This window comes from Pinus tabuliformis, chromosome J (genome assembly GCF_031772625.1).
Source record: "Pinus tabuliformis cultivar Carrire ecotype Pingquan chromosome J, CPIR1, whole genome shotgun sequence".
In the NCBI taxonomy this organism is placed as follows: Eukaryota; Viridiplantae; Streptophyta; class Pinopsida; order Pinales; family Pinaceae; genus Pinus; species Pinus tabuliformis.
In genome coordinates this window covers 1,568,546,894-1,568,560,913 of record NC_142295.1, presented here as the reverse complement: position 1 = coordinate 1,568,560,913, position 14,020 = coordinate 1,568,546,894, and the positions used below count along the sequence as shown (strand labels likewise).

Below are 14,020 nucleotides of genomic sequence, written 5' to 3'. Positions count from 1 at the left end.
AGTTGTATTATGAGTTAATAATTAGTTTAACAACTCATCATTAGTCTATCTGCAGTTAGACTAACTACAACCAGTTTAACTAAGTTAAACTGAACACAACTCCATCAACTGTACCTCCAGTCCACTAAACTCAACTCACTTGAGTTCTAACTGAAGTCATGCATGCAACAACTCAACTGACTCATAAGAAAAACGAATTTCCTTCTGACAGCTGCATGTGCCACTTCCGTAGCTCAAACTGAAGTGCTCCAAGAGAATAAGATTAAGTTTATAGTCCAAATATTATTGTGAGATAATAATATTTGACTTTTCTATTTTTGACAGCCAGTCTAAAAATAGACTTGATCACTCACACTTTCATCAAAAATAGAAGTCCATCTATTTTCCCAACTTGATCAATCATCCATAAACATAGACATGATCCATATGTCTAAAAATAGACATAGTCTAAAAATAGCCTGCGGGCCCACTTAGTGAAGGCGACTCTTTTCACTAAGCTCCATCATCTTGTTGCAATCTCAACATATCATATGGAGGAAAACATGGGAAGGCTTAGCAAGCCCTAAGCTAGCATTCTCCCCAATACAATTTTTCATGGCGAACCATTATTATATCCTTCTTATGGGACATACAGAGGATGTAGAGGTTGAAATAACAGGCGTAAAAACCTATGTTGAATTTGAAGTAATAGATATTTTTGGGATATACAGATCCCTATCTAGCATTGCTAGGAATAGATTGGGCCTTTTAAAACTACACAATTATTGATCTGAAGAAGGATATTATAACCTTTGAAGTGGAGGGAGTTAGAGTAATCCAACCTTTGGATCCATATCAAGGTTCAAGGTTCAAAAAGCTAGTAGATGATAGAGAAGAGCCTAAGTTGCTAGACTAAGTATACAGGTTGATAATCGGGAGAAGGGAAGATTATATTAATCCCACAATAGGAGGATTGATCAACTAGAGGAGTGTTCAAAGCTCTAAATTAGGATTTGAGGCTGCATGGGATGACTAAAAATAGGGTGGACATGAGATCAACATCAGGCATGGTGCCACAGTTCATCATATCAATTGGATTAGTACTGAGGTACGATAATTTCCCATTTTTAATGGTGGTGAGCTCCAGTATTGCAGCAATAATGCTACAACTCCTGGGACTCCCTTCTTTACTTTTATCAACCCGGTAGTTCGTAACAAACTTGGAAGCGATGGTGTTGTATGCACAAGTACTAGCTCTTGCCGCAGTTGTCACTTCGTCAGCTGGCACAAGTCCGCTAGGGGCTCAAGCCAACTTCTATGGGATTTGAGAAGAAGCTTTTTAACTGATGGATGAAAGCTACTTTAAAGAAGGCTGATCTACTTGCAGAAAGACAGTGAAAAGCTAAAAGAAAGCGCAAACCCTAATTATACCAGCTAACTCTACTAATGCCAAGAAGAGGATGCAAACTACTGAAGGAAATGCCATTGACTTCTAGGAAGGTAAATACATGTACCTAAGCTACTTCTACAGTGACATCTGAAAGAAACATCTTCTTGTATTTTTGAATAAGTTGCCAGAGTTATTATGCATATGATTTGACTGTTTTGGGTTGTGCAGAGGTGGATATGCAAGAAGAAATGCTTGGGAAAGATCAAGAAGGTTCAGAGAGGGCCTAAGGGGTCCCTAACACCCTTCCATAGAGTTTCACCGAGTTAGGTTGTCGAGAAACCTCATTCATGAGCCTCTACAGGAAGTCTACAGGGGTTCTATAGGATGTCTGTGATTTTCTACAGGATGTTTGGAATTTTCTATAGGATGTTTAGAGATGAGGTTTTTGGTGGATGAATGGAGAGGGAAAGGTGAAGGAGTGAGTGTGGAGGTAGGGTGAGGGTTGGAGATGGTCTAGAACTCGGTGGATGGAGTTGTGGACAGGTGTGGATGGCGGTATTTGGCTCAAAGAAGACTAAAGCAATGTTACACACAAAACTAGGGTTATGGGAGCAAATGGTGAAAAAGAGGCAAGGACTCTAAGCAGAGGGTGGAATGGATGGTGCTGATGGCGAATGAACAGATGAAGGAGTGGTACAGGTAATCTGCAAGGCGCTTTTTCTCAACTAATCCAATGAAGACCTGTAAATTCAAAATCCTAATTATGATGACCTAAATTTGATAGCTGCCAATGAATAGAATGAACAAAAGTGTGACCTGCAATGAAACCATGTATTTTAACTCATGGAGCTAAGCAAATGAAATTTTGAGATTGCAACCAACTTCTACACATGAAGATCAAACACTAGTGATTGCATGGCATGGCATGGCAAAATTAGTGTTTTTGTGGGCAGCAAAGTTATCCTGATCCCAGCTCCAGATCCTACTGAAGGAGAGGTGAAACTAGAGATGTTTGATGGCCCTTTTATTGAAGCTTTTTCCTCTTAACAATTCAACAAAATCTGAGCATTCAAAAGTCTATCTAACCATTTACAGTGACCTATTTAATCAGCAAACTTTAACCTACTTAACAGAAATGTTTTTACAAATGCATAAAGAACAACTAGCAATACATAGAGGAGGCCTTAGCACTCGGGTTGGGCCCAACCCCAAGAGCTGCAGGCTCCTATAAAAGGCTCAGATCTGATACCAAGTAGAGTTGCTTATCATTATTCAAAAATAACCATCATAAGAAAGTTGTACAGTAGTAGTTGCATTAAAACAGGCTGAGCAAAATGGCAGCACTATAGTGCAAAAATAACAATGGTTCCAAAAGTAAAGTACAAAGGTTGAGGCCTTCCTATTTGTACAATACGAGGGTGCTAGCAGCCCTCCTAGATTCAAGGGACTCGGCTGTCCCAACTGCTAGTGAACAGTTACTCCTCCAAAATCTGCTTGGCTACCTTTCAAACTCGGTTTGGTGGCCTGTGGAGCTTGGTGTTGAGGGTGGAGATTTTGAGGAAGGCCATTTAATGCTAGAGACAACCTCCCTAAGAATCCTCACCTCAAGCTTGGCTGTCAGCTGACCCATGATTGCTTGGTTTTGCTCCATATTTTGTCCAAAAATCCTGAAATCACCACGTATTAGTCTCCTAGGTAGAGTGACTACCCTTATTCGTTCAAATAACATAAACATACTAGGAAAACATGCATAATCTATGAAAAATGGAGGATTGAACAAGGATAATTAGGCAAAATCAGCCCAATAGGTTACCCAATTTGGGGGCTCATCATCACCCCCTACTGAATTGATTGCTCATCCTCTGAGCAACTAGTCCAGCTCATCATTCTTTATGGCTTTGATCGCCTCCCTCACGTCCCAAGCCTCTGTTGTGATATCCTCTTCCCAGTCATGGAATCCTGCCTTCCTCTCCACTTCTTCTCATTTCCTACCTTCCTCCTCTTCCTTTACTCCTTCTAGCAATCCCAGAAGTAAAGGAGGATTGAATTTCAAGCCAATCCAATTGGCCTGCAAGTCCTGCATCAAATTTTTGTAGAGAGGTACCCTTGCCAAGGCCTCCCTCATCCTAGTGGGAGAATGGTATTCCCTTATCTTCAGGCTGTGAGGCAGTGTGTTCCACTGCCTTGTGCAGGCATGCATACAGTTTTCTCCCAACAGTCTCTCCATGTCTTCAAAATGGGCAATGGCTTGAGCCTATTGCTCAATGTATTCCAGTAGATCCTGAGGACTGTTGGCCAAGTGCTGGTGGGCGCTTATCACTGCTGATGGGTCATCTGGCTCTGCTCTGATCATGAGAGGCTCACTGAGCTCTCTGCCTATGATACTGCGGACTTCTGCTGCTCTCTTCTCCTCATGGCTCATCCAAGAGGCCATGGCCATAAGCTAGATATCCCCTATCACCATGTTAGGATCCCATGCGTTCATGTCTGGAAGGGCAAAGTTGTGCAAGTAGAACTCTGCCAATTTGGCCCTATCCTCAAATGAACTGCTGCCACATAAAGCTGCAAACTGATGCTAATTTTGGAAAGGGATGATTCCCCTTTGAGCCAAGGTACTGATTTGAAACTGTAACCATTGGTCCTTGAGGTAAAGGGCATAGGATTTGGCAGGCTACCTGCACTGCGGAGCTTCCATTGCCCCGCTGGCCATGTAGGCCAGTTGGGCCTCCTTTTCTTGCAGCTGCTCTTTTAGAGAATGTATCTGTAGTTCTTGTTCCTCGAGTTGCTGGTTCAGTGCCTCAATTTCAGTCTGTGTCCCTTCCTTCCTTTGTTGTTCATAAGGGCTATCTGTGTTTGTTGTGGGCCCCTCCTCCTGCTCTTGTTCCCCCAAGATGTGAGGCCTGTCTTCCTGCCTCTGTCCCTGTGACTGTAGCTGTTGTTTGAGCTTCTCATTTTCTTCCTGTAGCCTGACCCGCTGGATGCTCTCCGCATGTCGCACCATAGCCAATTCTCTTCTGGGCTCTTTGAGCTGCTCCTCCAGAGGACCTATATCTGCTACTCCCTTGGACTTAACGATTTTCATCCAAGTGTGGGTCCTCACCCTCTCTTCCTCTAGTGCAAGGAAGAGTGGCACTGTGAATTTCTGAGGAATGATCTTTCTGGCCTCCAAGAAGTTATAATAGGAGCCCAAGCTGGGTTGGGGGCTAGGTTCCATAATGTGCTTGACCTCTTCTTCCTTCTATGGTGATTTGGCTGCATCACCCTCCATTTCTTCAGTCTCCTTCAGTCTAGCCAATGTTTCCTGTAGAATAGTTTCAGCATCCTGTAGAGAGGTTTTTGTGTCCAACCTTTCCATTCTCTCCCTCCAAGTGGATGTCTTCGGGCTTCCCCACTCATAAGTGATGGATGCCTTGGAGGGGGACCTCTCCTTTGGTGTGGTAGGGGTGTCTACAATGGTGGTTGGTTCTTTGGATGGAGGTTGGGGTATGCCGGTTTTATTTCTTACACTTCTTCTTGCCTTAAAGTACAGGGGAGGCTCCCTCTTTCTATTTTCCTTCGGCTTGGGAGATGTGCTTAGGGTGGCCATCACCGCTGCTGCCTCCCTAGCTAAAATCTCGGCCGATTTCTCCTTCTGTTTCCCTTTCCCTGGACTTCCTGTGGAAAGTCCTGTAGTGGCCGTTTTCTGGCTTCTTGTAGAAGCAGTTTTCTGACTTCCTGTAGAAATGGCCTCTTGGCTTCCTATAGAACCAGTTTTCCCTAATTTGGCTTGCTTAGCTGAGGGTTCCTTCTCCTTGACTTATGCAGTGGTTGCCTTGGGTGTTGTTTGCGTCCTTTCAGTCTTCTCTACCCAAGTTTGAAACCGTTTCTCCCTTGGCGTTGGTGTTTTCATTTTACTCCCAGCTTTGGCCTCAACAGCTTGTCCTTTTTCTTGCTTTTTCTTTTGTTGTTCTTGTGGCTTTTCCTGTGATGGCCTGTCTTGGGTTTTCTTACCCTTAGCTTCCTTACCTTTAGGTTTCTTCTCTGCCTCAATATGTTCCTTCTCCTCACTACTGGATGAAGTGAGTTCTTCTGCCAGGGTCCGGATACCATCATTCTTGGTCATATTACGGAAAATATCCTAGGAGATAGGGACAGTATAAGTATGGAGGGAATCTTCTACGAGGAGCTTGATAAGCCCATGATGAGCCAGCTGGTCTGGTGTCCCCTTCTTCAGTTTCGTGCCACACTCAATCAATGACTATAGGAGGAAGTATGGGATGCTCAATTTTTGTTCTGAGGGCAAATCCATCTTATGCCTAAGCTCAATTAACAAGCAGAAGTGATACCCATACACAATACTAAATCGCCACTCATAGGTAATATATTTCATAATTTTAAGGCTGACCTCACTCCAAAATGGCTGTAAGCTAGCTCTCCGGACCCCATTTTTATCCTCTGAAAACTGTTCTTCTGGTAGGAAGAATTCCTTTTTAGCTTTTTGGCCCAATTTCCTTTCCTCTTTATCCCAGGGCATCCCCAATGGAAATTCAGTGACCCGGCTAATGAGTTGTGGGGTGAGTTTCAAGGTCAATCCCCTGAAATTTACAGTTGCCAATGTTTTTGATTTGGGCTGCAGGGACCTTAGGAACTCCTCTGTTATTTCATCATCGTGACCTTGGATTTTATCACAGAAGGTCATCCACTTTGCATGGGTAAACAGGTCTACCACCTCAGGAGTTTCTCTCAATTTCTTGGAATCTGAGGGTTCCTTTCTGATAAACCCTCCAGGCATGGTGAAGATACCCTGTTTTCGACTTGAGCTCTGGTTAGAATGGAAATTCGGATGTGGTTTTCCCCCTTGGTTCTCAGGTTAGGGTTTCTCTACTGTTTGTATCTCCCCCTTTCACCAATTCTCTTGTTAAAATACTGTCGCCGCCCAAGACTTCGACTTGTCAAAAGGAATGAAGCTCTCACAGATAGAGTGCAGAGCAAATTTTAATACCAATCATATAACAGTCACACAAAAAAAAAAATTGATAAGTGCACAGGTGAGCCTTACAGCGGTTTGTCATAATAATGGGGAGAGTTTGTTAACAGGAATCATGGAGGTGAGTACGATGCAACACCATTCAAAAGAAATTCTGTGTACTATAAGCAAACCACCGTTCTTGACCACAGGAAAACTGGTTTCAATTTTCCCCCCTTCAAACAAGCTAATTCACAACCTTTCGAAAATTAAGCATGGGGATGGCATGTTTGAGCCTACCTCTCCTCGACATTTCCAATTCTAATGCACAGCCACGGGTTTCTCTGCTCCGGTAGCTTTCACTCTACTTCCTATAGAGAACTTATGTTGCTTCTGGAGGACGTCATAGTACTACGGAGCAATTCTGGGACACGGGAATAGTTTGTACTGGGCCGAGAAATTCGAGCTAACGAACTGCAGAGGAGGACGCTCACGGTGCTGAAAACCAGTTGTGGTGTAAATGACAGTGGTTGAGGTGCATGCTCTGGCTAAATGATTTTGAAATACGGTGTAATTCATGGCGCGGGGGGTGAGGTGTCCAGGCCGAGCCGTTAGACAACATCACAGCCATCATTCCTCAGCGTGTTTCTGACCACCAATATCTATCTCCGCCATTACCCGCCATCATCCTTGTTAGTCCGCCGATTTCACTGCAAATCTGCTGATTTCCCTGACTGGACACTTCCCACGTGTCGGCTCCACGTCTTTCTGGCAGAATCGAACATAACCATGCTCGTTCGGATCCCACGAGACAGTTCAACTGGCTCTGGATGGCCAGTTGACTGACCATTGCATTTGTTCAATCCGCACATTCACAGTCATGCAAGTTTCATAGTATCATTCATGTTAATTTGACGAAATAAGGTTAGGCACTTACCTGGGGGTGACCGCGGACATGTTTCGCAGGTTTTTGGACGTGAAGCAATGGTTTTGCTCACTGCTACTTCATGCACAGGCGTGGTAATTCTCTTGTCCATTTGCTAATGCCAGATGCAAGGCTTTCGAGAACCGGTCCTATGGTGGTGAATCGTTGCATGCACGGCCCCGCCTGCTCTCAGCTGTGGAGAAGATGTTCATATTTCCATGGAGTTAGTAGCATGCCTTATGTGCTGATTTCAACTACTCCTGACTCCATAGTGTGTATTCCAGGCGGATCAGCTGCTACAGGATTCCTGTAGGACATCCTGTAGCTGCTTATCCTCTTGGGATGCATGCTGAAACAGGCACGGCTACAGTCACGGGTGAAGGGTCCTCTTGGAGCTTTTGACAGGTATAGTATGTGGGCCTTCATGTATTTGATTTGTCCCCTGGAAAAAAATGGTGATCTGAGGAAAACATGACTTTTTTACATGACTGTGCAGGGGTACATGACCAAATGTTGGAAATGGCAGTGGAAAGAGAGGAAACAGGTGATGGATGGGACCAAGGGGTGGCTGCAGGCCTCACCAACAAACTTAAAGTCTTAAATCCTCCTCCAGAATCGATTTTGGCTCGTCCAAAGGTTCTACAAGATGTTTCCTATAGAAATGCATAACTTCCTATAGAAAGTCGTGAAACTTCCTGTAGGAGGTTGAATCTTGACCCGAATGTGTCCAAATCCCGGAAAAAGTGTGTGGCCATGGATGGAGTGTCGGTGAGGATGCCTGGTAGCTTGGGATGGAACCCTGTCCTTGGTTTGCACGACCCTCTTTATCTGCATTATATCCCTGCAACCTGCAATAATTTCAAAGATCAAACTTGTTTTTTCTTCTTCTTTTTTTCTTTCTTTTTCTCCTTGTTTTTTCCTTTTTTCTTCTTTTTTTTTTTGAGAGACAGCAGGGGCGCCTCTATGAGGTTTTCACCCCCACTATCTGCCCTAGGCGCCTCAAAGAGGTTTTCACCCAAGGATCTTTTTTATTCCATTTCTTTATTTTTCGAGAGACAGCAGGGGCGCCTCCATGAGGTTTTCACCCTCACTGCCTGCCCTGGCCGCCTCAAAGAGGTTTTTGCCCAAGGATCCTTTTATTCTCCTTTTTTTTTTGATGATCAAGGGGTGGCCAGAACAGAGGTAGAACCCTGCTCTATTAACAGCACTGATTTTTCCACAGTTTCAATGAATTCCTGCCTCGAGAGCGGTTTCTTGTAGATTTTCAGTCGATGTCCATTGACAAGCATGGGAATGGCCTCTTCATCAATGGTCCTAATAAGGACTGAACCATTGTCATTACATTTCTCCACTGTATATGGTCCTAACCATCTTGTCCTCAGCTTCCCTTTGAAATCCTTGTATCTTGAGTCATACAGCAGCGCCCAATCTCCTAGCTGGAATTGCTTCTCATTAAGGTGTCGGTCATGCCATATCTTCCTCTGGAGTTGAACTACTTCTGAGTGGAGGAGGGCCTACATTCTTTATTCGTCTAACCCATTCAGCTGCAATAATCTCTCACGTTGAGCATGGCTGAGATCTAGGTCCAGTTGAGCTGCCACCCTCAATGTATTGTACTCGAACTCTATGGACAACAAAGCTTTCTTCCCATAGACCAGCTCATAAGGTGTGAAACTGGTTGTGGTCTTCCAAGTGGTATTGTAGGCCCAAGTGGCCTCAACCAGGTGATCTACCCAATCCTTTCTGCTGCTGCTCACAACCTTGGTCAAAATCCCTTCCAATGCTCGATTAGTGACTTCCACCTGACCATTTGCTTGAGGATGATAGGGGGTGGAAGTCTTGTGCTTGATCTTGTGATGAGCGTGTTGGGCCTCAAAATAGTCCCTATTTTCACTCCATTATTCACCAATATTTTCACATTTTACCTTCATGTCACCTCCATTCCACCTCCATATCATTACATTTACCTCATTATTGGGTTCTAACAATACTTTTCCAAAGTTTATTAATTCTTAACATTTTTAAGTGAATTTATGGCTAAAACTTAGAAAATAATATGCTTAAACTTATACCTAACAATTAGCATGAGTTTGTTGACATGTGTAGGCACAAAGGAAGCTTCCAGGGCATCTTTATGTGGCCTTGAATGATCAAATTCGAATTTGATAAGATAAGCTTCATGGAGAAGATCATGGACCTCATGGAGGAGATCATGGAGGATAGGGTTATGTGTCATCATTGGTTGAGAAATATGTGGGTCAAAGGAGAGAATAGTGGGTCTACATTTATGAGGTTGTTATCATAGTTTTTGTATAAATAGGAGTACCTCCTCCATTCCAAAGGGAGGACTCTTAGAGCATTGTATCCAATTGATGATGGAATAGAATAAAGCTTCATTTTACATATATGTTCATTTTGTAGTTTTAGATATAAGTTTTACATATATTTCCATTATGTAGTTTTAGATTTAATTTTCCTTAATGTAGTATATGGAATAATTTGTCTTGTTCTTAAGAGAATTGAGCTCACTCTAAAAGGATGAGAGAAACATGTTATTTCATATTAGATCTTATTTCATTTATTTGTCTAGATGTTTGAGGATTTGTTTGTGATTGATGAATGAGTTTTAAATTAGAATGTAATCAGCATATGAGAGGACAACTAAGGGTCTAAGTTAGGCTCTCTCTCTCTATTTGATTTGTATGATAATTGGAATTCATTCTTTTGCTTTTAAGTTTCAAGTATCATATGAGGAGATACCAAGAGTCTAAGTTAGGCTCTCTCTCCAATGCTTTATGTGGTAATTGAAATTCATTCTTTTGTGTTTATGTTTCAAAGTTATTTCATTTCTTATGCTTATGAATGAATCTTAGTTTAGTTTGGATTAGTACATGAGAGGACAATCAAGAGACTAAGTTAGTCTCTCTCTCTACTTGAATCTAAACAATAACTAAGTTCATTCTCTTGTTTTCATTTCAAGGTTTTAGTTTTATGTAATTAATGATTTCTCTATGATACTGTAGGGAAGGACAACCAGGACCTCCTTAGTTAGGAGCCTCTTCCCTTGCATATTGTATTGAATCATAAATCATTTAGTTAGACATAGAGTTAGTTGCCTACTCCTGCATATATTGTGCTGGCACCATCACAAGCTTACGAGTTTCCCTGGTCGATAATTTATGCAGCAATTTAAGTCCAATAAATTGCTCAACATTTTGGCACCGTTGCCGGGGATGATCCTTTCTGATGCAATATATGTGAGAAATATAGTTGACCCATCGGGATTCATTATAGGCAGAAAGGTATAACACTAGATCATGTTAGTGTTCTTCAACCAGGGTTGTCGCCCCAGTCGTTGTTTCAGTCGACGGACAAGCCTCATTCTCTCTGGGGGTTTCCTGAGAAACCCTTGCCGCCTCCTCCGCCGTCGGTGGAAGTCCTTCCTTCTAAGGATGCTCAATCTGATAAGTATGTTGCTGAGCCTGTCAATTTGCAAGGAGGCCTGACCTTACTCAAGAGTCGAGTGAACACTATGGATGTCTTTGGAGTGCCTTATTTGGATCTGGTTCCTGGAAAGTATAAAGGGGGCCTCAAACTCTGGGAGAGTTCTCTTGATCTAGTGAACACACTTAAGGGAAATTCCAGATGGTCAATTGTCATTCAGGGGAAAGCGAGTTCTGGAGCTTGGATGTGGGAATGGTCTTCCTGGGATTTTTGCATGTCTGAAGGGTGCTTCAACTGTACATTTTCAAGATTTCAATGCTGAAGTTTTACGTTGTCTCACTATACCAAATGTATATGTGAACCTTCAAAATGCTCGTGAGCTTCACCTGATGTTCACTTCTACGCTGGTGACTGGGGAGATCTGCATACTTTACTGTCTGTTGTTGGGGAGGATCAGATTGGTGCAAGTGATATCAATTTAAATTTTTCGGAAGATGATTTGTTTCTAGACCGCTCTCTTAGCCACAATAGCAGTGGTGCTAATCAGGAAACCCAGGTTGATTCCAGCCATGGTCAGCAAATAATACGTACTAGAAAGCTTTCTGGAAGCCGTGCTTGTGAACAAGCCAGTGAACGAGCTTGTGAATACTCCAACCAACTCCAAAAAAAAATTGCACAAGAGGCAGGTAAGATTGCATATTTTTCTTAGTGTTGAGCGGATTTTATGGTTAGTAAATCCCGGGATAATTTTGATAAGAGTCATCAGGTCTTTACCACCATTGAGCCCCAGTGTGCCATCATGCCATCATTTAACCCGACCAATTGCCACCGTTAAACACATATCTGCTGAATCCTTGCAAATATCGATAGGCCCTGGCGATAAAACAGAGTGGAAAAATTGTAATAATGTGGTCATGGATTTGTAAAAATATCTGGAGCATATCTCATAAAATCAACATGATCAGCTTCCAAAAAGCAAGGAGTGTGCCCAACGCATAACATGTAGAAAATTCCAACTCAGAAGCACGATGCATCAGAAACCCTCCAAAGATTCGGCCATCCTATGGTTATTGTTGGCGCTTGTGAGCTTCCATCATTATGAGCTGGTGGTTACTATTTGTTGTTTTTTTTTTTTTAGTTTTTTTTTATTATTTACAACTAAAAAATTTTCAAAAAAATCCACATAAATAATAAATTAAAAACAATCTTTTTAATTTGTTATTTTAAAAAATAAATAAATAAATAAAAAATTTGTGTGTTATTTTTTTTAATTTGTTATTTGAATAAAAATAAAAAAATTATTTTGTAGTGTTGTTTTTTTATTTAAATAAAAATAAAAAATATTTTGTGTAATATTTTGGATAAAAAAAAAAATTCAAAACCACACAAAATAATTTTTATTTTTATTTAAAATAAAATTTTCCTTATTTTTATTTTTATTTTTAATTTAAAAAAAAATTAACTTCATTTTAGTGATAGTTTTTCTTTATTAGGTTTTGATACATCAAAATTTTGTTGATTTTTAAAAAATATTTCAACTTAAATAATAAATTAAAACATTTATGTTTTTAATTTATTGTTTAAAGGAAAATCTAAATAAATAAATAAAATCAACATAAAAAAATTAAAAAAATATGTTTTCATTTTACTTATTACTTTTAATATTTTCTTTTTAAATTTGTTGTTTAAAAATTAAAAACAATAAAAATAAAAATAAAAAATAAAAAATAAAAACAAAAATTCACAAAATTCACACAGATTTGCAAATAAAAAAATAGGATACTTGGAAAATCAATTGGAGGATTCTACAGACGCTAATTATTACTGATAACTTTAAGTTGGCATCACATCATTCTGTTGTATGCTTTACGATGCACTAATATGCAGGACACAACAGATCATTCAAATGACCATCTTTTCGCCAAACACATTTCAGAAGTTATCTGACAGGGAGTATTATTTTTCACGGTTGAATTTAAGAATGGATTGAAATTGATATCATGAATTGAGTTACTTTCAACACTTTGATTTTCTTCGCTCTGTTTTATTTGGTACGGAATTTTTGCGTAAGAATCATGAAGGATATGCGCAATTCTTCTTGAGCACACTTATGTTTTCTTTGTACCAAGTTTTTTACAGGTTACAGGATAATCAAGTGATCATAAGGAGATTACATTATGTGCACAATTGGTCTTCCAAAGACTAATTCATGAAAAAAATTCTCAAGACAAATCCATCTCCACAACCACTACCTTCCACCTCCCTTTCTGAAAAGATTTTGAATCCCACCAATTGTACATCCATAAAGCATGACATTTCCATATCCATTTTTCACAGCAAGAGTTCTTATTCATCCACCATGCATTTCCTTACATTCATTTCTTACAAGCTTATTGCCATTTCCATTGTCTTCACCATTCCCCTTCATTTCCACCAATAAAACTCTGCTTGAGTCAAAGTCCTAGAGTCTATGTATCATTGAAAAAACACCTAGAGGCTTGCATGCCTTAATGGCAAGTACTCTTGCCAATGAACAATGGGAGTACATTAATATCCCTTGTTCGTTGGATCTTGTAGGTGACTCGACTACGACAAATTTATTCGTACCTACAAAGATGTGTTAGGCATCCTGACTCCCATTGGAATCAATGGTGGGAGCTCTTGTGTTGGCTAGGGGCATTCATTAACGGCCACTAAGTCAACAACTTCTTGCTATGTTCGACATCGACACATTTAATCACATAGTAAGATTTGTGCCATCGAGCGTTGAAGACTTGAAGACCCATATTTTGTAGCAGATGAAGCCAATTTCCATTCATTGTATTTCCATTCATTGTATACATTGTATTTCACTTGAGGACAAGTGAATAAATAAGGCTGGGAGGAAAATGTAACTTCTATATTTTGTATACCTTCCAAGCCTTATATATTTTCAACCATATTCAGCAAGACTCATCAGATTCATCATCCAGCAGCAGATACAACTTTCAGCCATGTTCAGCAGACTCCTCAGATTTTTCATCTAGTAGCAGAGGATCCAGCAGCTGATACGACAATACAGATCCATCTTTTATCCACCATTTTCACAACAGGTTGCAGTCACACATGCACAACTCTCATCCATTTTTGGAAGGGTAAGTTAAGGTATGATATTTTCTAACTTTTAACCATTAAATTCCTTGAAGAGTTAGAATAATAATTTTTGGAAAAACTTCACTTCCTTTCCAAACCATCTGTTTTTACATACATGCTTTGTCACATTCATACAACATCCACATTCTAAACCCCACTTACCTCCAAAATATATTTACTATTACATGAGCATACAAATGGCTTT

At 40.6% G+C, this 14,020-nt stretch overlaps 1 pseudogene; it reads left to right on the top strand.

The window, feature by feature from the left end:
- Window positions 1–6,450: 6,450 nt before the first annotated feature.
- Window positions 6,451–11,392, top strand: LOC149233481 (uncharacterized; annotated as a pseudogene).
- The last annotated feature ends 2,628 nt before the right edge of the window (window positions 11,393–14,020 follow it).